Below are 7,766 nucleotides of genomic sequence, written 5' to 3'. Positions count from 1 at the left end.
CTGTCATAACCCGTGCTCAATATTTGCGAAGTTATAACATCAGCCTGGGCCCTGCTTAGGCACCTGGATCCTGCCTCAAAGTGGACTGGGCTTATGATTAATATAAATAAAACCTGAAAACCAAAACCTGTGCCATTAGTCCTGTCCCTTTTTGAGTTTCCTAAAGCCACTGCCATCCCAGAAGAAATGTAGCAGAATCCTAGAGGTCACTGAGCAGGTTGAAAAAGTTGATGCAGGGTTAATCCATTTCTAGAACCTCTCTCTGGGCCCTGCTGTTCCAGCTAGAGCAGCAGTTTTTAGTCTTGAGAGGAGCCCTCTTAAGGGAGAGAGAGAATCCATATGATTTTCAGGGATCCCTTAGTCAAGAACAAGTTAGGAGTATTCTAGAAGCCAGCCAGCTGTTCACCCAGCTCCAGACTTCATTCTGTTCTTCTCAAATCTCTCCTCAACCACCCATCTCCACAGCATGGTGATCTCCTTCCATGTCACGGTCTAAAATATTGGCTTGGCCAAAAAGTTCGTTCGGGTTTTTGGGCAATCCAATAGCTCAATTTTTTCCCCCAGACATTTCCACTTTGTCTTCCCAGCTAGTCTAGAAACCCCACAGGGAAGAGTCTGTCTCTCCTTTTTTATAATCTCAACAGGCCCTGGCACCAGGTTCTGGACACAGCAGCCACAGAATCTACTCCACCAACCTTTGCAGGCTGATTGGCAAGGGCTCTCTTTCAAGATGGAAAGAGAAAGAGCCTTACCATTATCAATAGAATAACTTGAGAAATGGAAGAAATTTCAAAATATTGCCAAATCCTCTCAGGCGCTTGATCCCAGAACCCTGCTTGCCTCTTTCCATCCCCCAAGACCCTCCCCCATTCTCCAATTTCCTCTCTCACTTCAATATATATCACTCAATATCTATCCCCCCTTCCCATCTCCACACCGTGCATTCCCGCCTCAGCTTGGTTTTGGAATATCTTTCCTCTCTAGCTCCCCAGCCCTCCTCCTCTATAGATATCTGCCACAGAAATGTTCTATTTCAACAGCCATGGAAGCCACAAAGTGGAGTTTAAGCCTCCACTGTCCCTCACACACACACACACACACACACACACACACACACACACACACACACCCCTCAGAATTTCGCCTAAATAGGTAATACCCAAATCCAGGATCCCCACCCTTGAATTTTAGGCCACTCATGTTTGCTCCCCCAACTACAAGTGGTGCAACATGTTAAAATTAAAAAGAGCCAAGGATGACATTCTATTGGCCATATTTTCTCTCCTGTGTGAAATAGCTTTTTCCAGCCTTGGAATATTTCCCAATAATTCCCTTTAGATTTACTGTGATTGGAGAAAAGGGGAAATAATTAGATCTATAGAAACAGAAAGAGCAGTTGGATTCAACTTTCTCTTTCAGAGATTTTTGCAAACAAATATATTCCATGCTTGTATCCTCTGGCTGGAGAGCTGAGAGGATCAGGATGAGCAGCAGGGAACAGGGAGTCTGAGGGACTCTGAACTGGAAAGCAAAACGAAAAATCATTTTATTTACCCCCTCATTGTTCACTTATGTGGGAGATATTTTGTTTGCCTCTAGTTCTTCATCTATAAAATGGGTCCAGCACAACCTCTCTGGTAGAAACAGTGTGAAAATGAATTACAGAATACAGATGAGGTGAGCCAAGGCCTGTGGTGACAGGTTATGTAAAGAACTTTCAGGAGAGAACTGAGGCTGCCTCACCACAACAACTCAGGGTCAAAGCACCACCACAGGAGTGAATTGCCTCTGGCCTACACGTGTACAACTCTCTTCACAAAGACTGGAAAAATCGAGGATTGAATAGCAAGGCTCTCTGGTGGGCAAACTTAGAGAGACCCTTCTCTATGCCAAAGGTGCCACTCTTTCTAAAGGCCGAAGGGCATCACGCCCTTGTGCAGTGGTGGGGCAAGGAGTAATTGCTTTTCCTGCCAAGTACTCTGTAGCTAAGATTCTCTTCTGAGTAGACTCTTCAGTCTGAGATCCTGAGAGGAGGCTGGCTTCATGAGAACAAAGCCGTTCCCTGTCCTTTACTCTGAGGCATGTGGTTCATCAGTCCATTCATTCATTCAACTAATGTCTACTGGGTGCCTATTGGATGCCAGCTCTGTGCTAGGCACTGGGGACACAGCAGTGAGCAAGACCGATGCCCTTTCCCACGTCTGTACTATGAGCCCACAGGAAGCAGAGAAAGAGGTGGAATCTGTTGATAAATCTCTGACCTAAGCTTGTCTGCCTCTGATGCCCAGTGACAGGCTAGGCCTTCTAGTGCTGTCATAATCAAGGCTCACTGGGGCCCACCACACCAACATCTCATCGATTAAACCACTTTTCAGTGGGTTACTATAGCTACAGAGATCTCATTATAAACACCCTATGATGTCCTTCTAACTGCATAGCATGTGTAAAATCTACTTTTATCTACATTTTATGTATATCTGTCACATCCATTCAACATACATGTGCCTTATTCTGTTTTAGTACTGAAAGCCCTAGTCTCAGGAAGCCCTCAGCCCTGGACAAACTGAGAAGATAGTTGGCACCATCCCACAAGGGGGCATTTCACTTCAGGTTATTTCTTACATAGCTGAAGCTTTTACTCCTGTAAACATCAATACTTTACAAAATTATAACCATCTTTGAATGAAGTATTTCTAGGTTTTGGTATATACTTACCTGTCCTCTGTCTAATTTCCAGGCTGTGAACCACTACTTCTGATGGCAGTATGTCCTTTAGAAGTAGCCAAAATTGGGCAGGTTTGGGTTATATAGAAACCAAGAGTAAATAGGCTCTGAGTGGGGCCCTGAAAGGCTCTTATATGAGTAAAGTTCTCTCTGTTAATCACTCAGGGGCTTTGGTTCTCTCTCTCTCTCTCTCTCTCTCCTTTTCCCTCTCCTTCTCCCTCTCCATCTCTCTCTAGATCTCTATCTATCTTTGTGGCCTTACCTTCTGGCTCTCAGCTGTGTTATAGCTACTTAAGATTTTCAGCTGTCATTTATTAGACAAACTTTGTGTAGTCTGCTACATTGCTTAATGCTTATATAAAAATTTACCTCTTCAGTGTTAATGTGTTCATCAGAATGCATATATTGTACATGAATGGAATGTGTATTGGGTAATAAATGTTACCCTAGAAGCACACGTATCTGCAAGAGCATGATCACCTTTACGATAATTCAGATAGCCCACTAGGTTATTTGAAACTTTTGGAATTTTCAGCTTTAAGTCGAGATAAACATTTTTGTTAAGATACTATGTACAAGTAGAATTAATTTTGCAGCTTTTGGAAGTCATTAAAGTCAAGTTCCCAAGTCTAAATATCTCAGCTGTGCTTTCTAAAGGTTTCATTGTTCTGTTTATTCTATTTATTACCCGTCAGAGATAACTTGACATTGAGATGTCCCTCTTGCGGTGAGGTGGCACTTCACTGAGTTTTAGATGGCTCTAAATGATGTTATGCATTTTAAAAAGGCCGCTCGGGGTTTATCTGCAAATGGAATCATAACATATACCATCAATACCACATATAGCTGCTTAACATACATCTATCTCATGAGTAGTTTTGTGGTCATAAAAAAACATGCAGTGGGCCTGTGTACCCAGCCACCCTGTCTGCATAGCACCACCTGAGATATTTGTGTGGCCTGGTCTATATTCCTCTGCCTTAGAGCTGTGACCTCAAATTCTGCCTTTTCTTCCAAGTAATTCCAGGAGGAAGATATCACCCAAGAAAGTCGCCTTTATTTCCGTGGCTATGGCCTGGGCCACTGCCTGCAGGCAAGGGATGGAGGTCCAATGGAAGGTTCTGGCATTTATAGCCCCCAACCTCCAGCCCCTCTTCTAAGGGAAGGAGAAAACATGCGGAAACTCTACGTGGACCAGGCCAAGAGGATTGACACCATCTCCCGGGCTGTCTTCCCTTTCACTTTCCTCATCTTCAACATCTTCTACTGGGTTGTCTATAAAGTGCTACGGTCAGAAGATATCCACCAGGCACTGTGAATAGGAGCTAAAGAGTCCAGCTGTTGGCTTCCTGCTTCCTCCTGGGTGGGCTTTCCCCCTGCATTAGATTCCATCAGAGGCTTGAACAGTTCCTCCCTGATCTCCCACTCAGAACTTCAACAGCCAATCCCAAAGCCATGTGGGTCTACAATGCAGGGTGCCAATGGTGGCTTTACTTAGAAAGATGGCTTACCAACCCTAATTCAGATTTTCTCCATACTATCCCATTTCTCATGAGAGTAAGGTTTGGACATGTTCTTGGGGCCAGGATGACCTTCTTCCCTGACAGGAGCTTCTCTGTTTTTCAGTTCTCTGGTGGAGACTATTCAGACCACTGCTACTAGATTCTGGCATTTGTCATCTTAATCTGTACCAATCTTTGCCCTGCCACGTCCCACCCAGAGCCTGACCTTTACTGTGCCCTCTGTACCTTCTACCACAGGCTCAAATAGGGAGTCTTTCCCATCCACAAGTGCTGTCCTGTGTGACCCAGTCAGGTTTCCTTGACTGTGGAAGGGAGGCAAGGGGATAGATTCCCCACCTCTCAGCAAGGTTGGAACAGTCATCGGCTGCACTGGGGTAGGGCATTGCTATATGACCCAACAGAGAGGTCTTCAAGCTTCCTTGGAAGCTCAATACTGTCAGAATGAGGTCAGAAATCTTGGACTCTCAGAGAGACCACCCTTCCAGATCTACCTGAATTTCCTGGTCTCAGAAATATTTGTTTTATTCCCTAACTAATTAACATGGCAGCAGGGTGTGTTTGACTGGTATGGAGTATAAAAAGAGAAAAATGCTTGGTCTTCAAGAAAGTTACTCAGCGATGCTAGAAACCTTTCAAGAAAAGTGAAATCCAAAGCAGTAGGACCTAGGAGGAGTACAATACAGAAACTGTCCTCAGGGAGTCTTCTGTTAGCTGTGCTTTTATTTGTTTCTTCTTTTTCTCCAAAGTCTCTTTATTTCCCAGGACCCCTCATTTCCAACTTGCTCCTTTTAGTGAGCATATAATAGTGCCATGTAACCTCGTCTGGGATAAAGTGGGCTTCAAGGTTCCTAAAGGAGGGAGGAACTAGGTATATAGAGGACCCCTATCCTGGACAAATATTGACTTGGCCAATCTCAGGATGGAGTTGTGGAAGTTAGAAGGTTGGAGTTATTTCTTAATCCTTCTCTTGCTTCCTTTCTCCTTCCACAGTGAGGAGGGGAAGCAGTCAGTTGAAGCTACCAGAAATGTCAGAATAGAGGGGGTGTGAAGGGCTCATCTCAGGCCTGACATACCACTGGGACATGGGGAAGCATGGGCTTGGTACTCTGAGTCCCTTGAAATGACCCACTGTGAAGAACTGAAAAAGGGAAGATTAAAGTGCTGAGCTAAACAACTGGAAGACAGACGTGATCAAATGATCTCTAACATCTTGACTTTTTCTCTGGACCTACAATAATTAACTATGTGAGTCTAATCTCTCTCTCTCTCTCTCTCTCTCTCTCTCTCTCTCTTTCTCTCTCTCATCTTCCTCGTTTCCCCTCCCTCCTCTACTCCCTTTCTCAAAACGGTGTTCAAAATGGAAAGTCAATAAATCCAAAGACCAAAGCAAATCCTATAGTCAAACCAAGAGCTCAGCTTCTTTCCCCCTTTTTTTCCTATTGAGCTTGGCTGCTCTTTCCTGTTCACTGAGATACTCTTCTTGTCTCTTGGCTTTGAGGAGAGCATTCTGGGCTGATCAGGGTAGCTGGACCAGAAATTAACCTTATTGAAAATGTTAATTATGACTCTCGTGGCCAAGGAGATTTAAAACTAAAGGACTGGCTAAAGAAAGGAGATTAAATTGAGAGGGCAGAGAATCCCTGTTTTCCCATTTCTGCCCAGGTAGTGCCAATCAATGAGAGGCCACAAGCAATACCCCTTTGAAAGGAGCAGAGAGTATCTCTTTGATACTCTCTATGGTGGGGCTGGGGTGTCAGGCTGCTGCAGCCCGAAGGCGGGGGTAGCGGGGGGGGTGGACTATGGAGATGAGCTTATTGCACAGAGCTCTACTTGTTATAGACCTTGTCCAGATGGGTCAACTGCACAAATCTGCCCTGTTGGAAGTCTCACGAACAATGCTCTGGAGACAGCTATAGCACTGAGCAATAGAGCCTGCCCAACTGGGACTCAGCTCAGGGCATCAGCTGGTGCTGGGAGCCAAAGAAGCCAAAGTACCAGCCAACATAATAGCCCAAAGGAGTTCACAAAGCTACTCAGAAGCAATGCCAGGTGGAAGGTACTCTCCCTCCCCATTGGAGCTAGCAAGTGGAGAAGGGAGACACAGGGTGTCAGAATTCGGTGCAAACAGCTTTCATTTTCCTCACCCTTCCCACACAAGTTTGGTGGGGGGTGCGGGTCTCACTAGAAGTGTCTGACACCTAGCAATCCATTCCAATCATGGAATTCTTGAACTTTGACCCTTCTTACAGTGAGTTGGCAGGAGGCAATATAAGAGACTCATTTGGAGGTCATTTCCATCTACCTCATTCTGATAGTACTCACCGCTAGAGATCCACACTGCTTTCTCCCTGGATCACGTATGAAATGATTTTAAGTTTTAAAACAGTATATTTTCTAAAGGGGAAAAAACTTCCTACATAAATAAAGTGTTTTGGTGTTTTCATTAATTCTTAATATTTAATGTCAGTTAAATATTTTATACATATGTTTTTCCAGAGAAAGGGCTTTATTTCTTCAGTTGTTGTTGAGGCTATCAGCGCCTTCATCTTCTCTTCAGTTTGCTCTGCTCTTTGGAGAGCCAGTGGTCTGTCTTCCTCTTTCCTCTCAATCCACTAGCAGGGCCACTTGCTCTCCCAAATTTCACAGTCATACTTTTTTTTTAATTTTCTATGTTGAAGAAAGGTAGTGAATAAAATTTATTCCTTTTACTTTCTCCCATAAGCCTCTTTCCCCACCTGTCACCAAAGAATTGACACTCTTCTAGCTGAAATGTTGACTGTTAACATTATTTTTCCTTTTCACTGAGCCATGCAAATATCCCAACTTAGTCCAGAACATATCACCTCCTAGGAACCTTTACATGTGTCCCCACTTGCCTCTCACCATTCTCAGTTTACTATTATCAATGTTGTAATTATTATTAATATCTTGTCATTTTGGGCTGTCAAAATCTTAAATTCAAATTCACTATGTTGGGATTAAAGATCTTCCTAGGCTGCTTTGCTGGTGAAAAACAAATCAGCCAAACATGGGAACCACCAAGGGGTTAGGAACCCAGCTAGTATTATCCCTTGCTCAATGGAAGAAATGTAGAACAAGCTCTTTGAGGGCAGGGACTGCATCTTACACAACTTTCTAACCCACACAGATCCTGGTACATAGCAATGCTCAGTATGTATATGTAGAATGAAAGCATGACTTTTCATATGACCTATTATATACCACATTTCTATTCATTTGCTTTCCATTAACCTGTTGACCACAGAAAAATAGACTTGGAAGGGAACTTATAAAATCAAATAAAATTTACACACACGTGTGCATGCACACACACATAACCAAGCTGGTCCTTGGGTATAACAGAACCAAAGTTCAGAAGACATCAAAACCTGGTAAATTGCATTACTGAATAAAGAATGATAGCGATCTGAATAAACATTAATAATATTCTAAATAGGAAGACCAGTATCAAGCTATATTTCAAAACCAATCACCAAATGAAAACTCTGGTAGTGACAA

This window comes from Orcinus orca, chromosome X (assembly GCF_937001465.1).
Source record: "Orcinus orca chromosome X, mOrcOrc1.1, whole genome shotgun sequence".
Classification (NCBI taxonomy): domain Eukaryota; kingdom Metazoa; phylum Chordata; class Mammalia; order Artiodactyla; family Delphinidae; genus Orcinus; species Orcinus orca.
Note: the sequence above shows the minus strand (reverse complement) of the source record.